The sequence below is a fragment of the Pieris brassicae genome, chromosome 14 (assembly GCF_905147105.1).
Source record: "Pieris brassicae chromosome 14, ilPieBrab1.1, whole genome shotgun sequence".
NCBI classification, from domain to species: Eukaryota; Metazoa; Arthropoda; class Insecta; order Lepidoptera; family Pieridae; genus Pieris; species Pieris brassicae.
In genome coordinates this window covers 122501-127500 of record NC_059678.1, presented here as the reverse complement: position 1 = coordinate 127500, position 5000 = coordinate 122501, and positions in this window count along the sequence as shown.

Here is a 5000-nt window from a genome sequence, read left to right as displayed (position 1 = left end):
CGGTAGAGTCGCCGGTAGAGTCGACGGTAGAGTCGACGGTAGAGTCGACGGTAGAGCCGACGGTAGAGTCGACGGTAGAGTCGACGGTAGAGACGACGGTAGAGTCGACGGTAGAGACGACGGAAGTTGCAATAGGGTCATAAGCGATGGACAAAAATGCCTTTGACGCCATTATGGCGTCAAAGGAGCGAGAATTGGAAGAGTTGGAGCGGCAGGGGCGAGAAGCAGGGTTTGCACCGCGCAAGTCCCTGATGCGGACCCCCCCGCCGCGCGATACATCGGTGCGTCCACGGGAAGATGGTGCTCGGAAGCGCAAGGGTACATCGCCCCTAGAATTGGAGGAGGCGACGCGGCGGCGGGTATGCCAGGTGCGTACGCCTGGCTCAGCTTCTCCACGTGCGGAGACGGGACCTACGGCGGAGTTACCGAGAGAGCCCGACACAAACGCTCCGACAACCGTGGGCAAATATGTCGCGGAGGCGAACTCGGCCGGGGAGGCGATCATGGCGGCGACATCGGCGTCGACGTCGAAACTTAACAAGTTGGAGATAGCACAGATAGGCACACAGGTGCAGAAATTAACAGGCATCATTGCCCTCCTGTCGGCGCAGCTGGGCGAAGAGCGCCTTAAGATATGCGCGCTGGAGCACGGTGCGCGCAGCGGAAGACAGGAGGAGGGCACGACTCCTAAAGAATCGGCAAACAGTTACGCGAACGCGTTGAATACGGGGCGAGGTCCTAAACCAAAGCCGTCATCGGCGGGAACGGTGTTGGCCTTCTACCCAGCGGCGGAGAAGTCGGAGGAGATAAAGACTGCGGACCAAACAAAAGCGGCGTTGAAGAAGGCGTTGGACCCCCAGACCTTAGGCGTCGGAATTGCGCAGGTGCGCAAGATAGGGAACGCGGGTGTGATTGTCCAGGCAGCGAGCAAGGGAGACGCGGACAAAATTAGGCGCGCGGTACCGGACAATTTGCGGGTGCAGGTCCCGAAACCGAGGGCCCCTCTCGTTGCGGTCGTTGCGGTTGACGGCGCTAGGGTAGACTCGGGCGCATTCCTGAGGGCGCTGCGCACCCAGAACTTTGCGGGTCAACAAGAGTGGCGAAAGGAGGAGGTCGACGTGGCCTTCAAGAAGAGCGCGCGAGGAGGAGCGTGCACCACGGTGGTGCTGCGGTGTAGCCCAGCTTGGCGAGACAAGCTGGTCTCCAAAGAGCGGGTCTATATAGAGTGGGAGCGTCATGTCGTGCGCGATTACGCCGACGCTACCTGCTGCGGGAAGTGCCAGGGCTACGGGCACGCGGCACGCTTCTGCAGGGCAACGGTGGACACCTGCGGGAACTGTGGCGAGGATGGCCACACGCATAAAGCGTGCAAAAACACCTTCCGTAGGTGCGCCACCTGTAAAAAAGCAGGGAAGCCGTCGGAGGACCACCGAACCGCTTCGGTACAGTGCCCGGCGAGACAGGCGGCGGAGAAGCGATCCTTAGAAAGAACCAACTATGGATTATAGGTCCATAGGCGGTTCACGAGGAGACAAGACGGACATCTCGGTCGGACAAGTAAACCTGCAAGGGTCGGCGATGGCCACCAAGGAGCTGCCGGCTCTCGCGAGGAATCTGGACCTCAGCGTCTGTCTGGTGCAAGAACAATACCCGGCAGCTAGGCTGCCGGGCCTGTACCAGCACGATGTGGCCCCAATGGCAGGAATCATCGTGCTGAGAGACGATCTGGCAGTGCTCGTACTCCGCAACTTGTGCACGTCTCACTGTTTCGTGGCACAGCTAGGAGGGGGGGAAAACACCGTGTACGTGGTGTCGGCGTACTTCCAGTACAAGGATGAGATAGCCCCACACCTGGAGCACTTGGAACGAGTGCTGGAAGCGCTTCGAGGAAAATGCGTGGTCATAGGTGTCGACACAAACACCCACTCTCAGCTGTGGTACAGTCGCGAGGACCAGTGTGAAGGAAGAGGTAGAGTGGCAGAGCAGCGTAGGACGGCTATGGAGAGTTTCGTGCTGTCGTGGGGTCTCCTGGTCCACAACGTCCAAGGCCAACCGGACACCTTTAGTTCACCGAATGGGAGCTCCAACATTGACGCGACTCTGGGAACGAGAGGAGTTCGGATCGACGGATGGACCGTGCACGCCGATCTCAGCGCGAGTGACCACCGCCTGATTACGTTTGTGATCCATCTCGGATCAGCTAGTTCCTCGGGACAACTGCATCAGGCGCGTAGCAGTGAACAGGGCATGGAGCCGATAAGGTTTCGTGACCGCGGGGTGGATTGGGACCGGTTCCGCTCGGACTTAACGTTGCGCGTGGGCAGGATAACGTTTAACGCTCCTGCTCAGGCTATTTGTTCGGCGTTTACTTCCGCTGTCGTGACTTCGGCGGAGAAATGTTTGGGGGTGGTGAAGCCTAAACGGCATGGGGGCTACGAGTGGTGGTCGGGTGAACTGGACGGCCTCCGCAGGCAGCATAATAAATTTCGTCGGGAGTGGCAACAGGCAAGGCGCGCGGGCGGCCTGTGCGAAGAGATTGCGCGAAAACGCTTTCATCTTGCCCGTACTAGGTACCGGAAGGCAATGCGGAATGCCGAAACCGAGCACTACAGAAGAATTTCCGACTCTGGGAATGAAGATCCCTGGGGAATGGCGTACCGGCTCGCTAGCGGGCGCGTGCGCCCACCCTCGGGAGTAGTAAACGGTATGAAGCTATCGCAGGGATTTGCTACGAACATGGAGGAAGCGATGTCTGGAGTTCTGGCGATCATGTACCCGGACGATGATGTGGCGGTCGATTCGCCGTACCACTCAAGGGTACGCCTTGCCGCCGCTTTCGCGCCGTCGGGAAAAGACGTGGACATAGTGGACAGGTCAGCACTCGATAGGATCGTGAAGAGCCTACCTAATAAATGTCCGGGGCTAGACGGTATCACGGCGAGGATTGCCAAGGTCGTTTGGAATGTGGCCGCGTCGGAAATGATGTATATTTACAGCAAGTGTGTCCGAGAAGGCGTGTTTCCAGACGTTTGGAAGATCGGAAGGCTGGTTGTTATACCGAAGGGCAATGGGAGACCACTCACGGACCCGAAAGCGTACAGGCCCGTTACGCTTCTGTCGGTACTGGGGAAGATCCTGGAGAGGCTGATCTGCGAGTGTACACCGGGCCTATACGGCCGTATATCGCCCAATCAGCACGGATTCATGCACGGGAAGTCGACGGTGACTGCTTTGAGCAGAGTATTGGACGTCGTGCGAGAGACGAACCACAAGTACGTCCAGGCCATCCTATTGGATATCTCGGGCGCGTTCGATAACGCATGGTGGCCGATGGTCCTGGTCAAGTTTAAGCAGGGCGGCTGTCCTCGCAACGTTTATAGACTGCTGTGTTCGTACTTTACCGGTAGAAGGGTGGGGATGTTCGCGAATAACGTGTCCGTCTGGAAGAACTCTACCATGGGTTGCCCACAGGGCTCTGTTTTAGGGCCGACACTGTGGAACATTCTGGTGGACGATTTGTTGCGGATGGCGGTGCCCCCAGGAGTAGAGCTGGTAGCTTACGCGGACGACGTCACGGTCTTGATCGAGGCGAACTCCCGGGCGGACATCGAGTGGAAGGCGGCGACCACTCTTCAACTGGCGCTCGAATGGGGCCAGCGGAATAGGCTGTCGTTTTCGTCTTCGAAAACGCAGTCTATAACATTGAAGGGCAGGTTCCAGCGTCCGCCGGTGATCCGGCTGGGGGGCGACTCGGTGAAGGCCGTCGGCGTGGCGAAGCTGCTCGGCGTGGTGCTGGACGAGCGCGGCACGTTTGCGGAACACGCGCAAGACATCGGCGACAGAGGTGCAAGGTGCTTCGGGAAGATGGCTAGAGTGTCTGCCTCCAACTGGGGTATCAGATACCCGGCGCTCCGGTTGTTATACTACGGAACATTTGTCGCGACCATTACGTACGCGGCTGCGGTGTGGTATGGCAGATCTCTTGCGTTTGTGGTGGCGAGTCGGCTGCTGCGAGCCCAGAGGTCTGCGTTGGTGCTCTTGACGAAGGCCTATCGGACGACAAGCACGCCGGCGCTGGCCGTCCTGGGCGGCGTGCTGCCGGCGGATCTCGAAGTGTACCGTGCGGGCAAGATTCAGGCGACGAAAAGGGAAACGGCCAAGGGAGAGGTCAATGACCTAAAGCGTAGGGTCCACTCCGAGGTGGTTGACAAGTGGCAGGAGCGCTGGGAGGTCGAGGAGAGGGGGCGCGACCTGCAGCGCTTCTTCCCTTGCGTCAGGGGTAGACTTCGCGCGGCGTGGGTAGCGCCCGACTACTTCACGTCGCAGCTTTTGGCAGGTCACGGCGCGTTCAACGGCCGCCTGCGGGACCTTGGTCTCAAAGAGGTCGGGACGTGCCCGTGCGGGCTTGCGGAGGAGTACAGGGATCACGTCCTATGGGAGTGCGGGCTGTACGATCGGGAGAGGGAGGAGATGCTGGACCGCGTGGTGACGAGCGGGCCGGGACCGGTTTACTTCGCGGATCTCGTGGCCTCGGAGGCGAACTATGCCGCGTTCAGTAGATTCGCACGCGCCTGGCATCGCGCGAGAAGCGAGATAGATGCCGAGGAGAAGGGACTGAGGCGAGCACTGCACGAGCAATACACGACGGGACGCGACGCTGACGTGGAAAGATCGACACCGACGACGAGCCGTTCTCTTGTGTTGTCCGCAGCCCCCCGGGGGGAGAATGCGCCTCGCGCAGCCCTCTCGAGAGAGAGGGAGAATGCGCACGGGACAGAAATTGCGTAAATTTGTAGGGAGTCAAGAGAGTGCGCCGGTGACGATGCACAGAGTGCGTAAAGACTCACCGGCGCATCTCCCATTGATTCGGTCGAGACCCGGTCCGCATGACCGCGAGGTCGGAAGGACCATGGGAAGGTTGGTGGGTTATGTCCCTATCTACTATCTAGCGAAACCACAGCCAAGGGAACGGGCTTGGGAGAATCAGCGGGGAAAGAAGA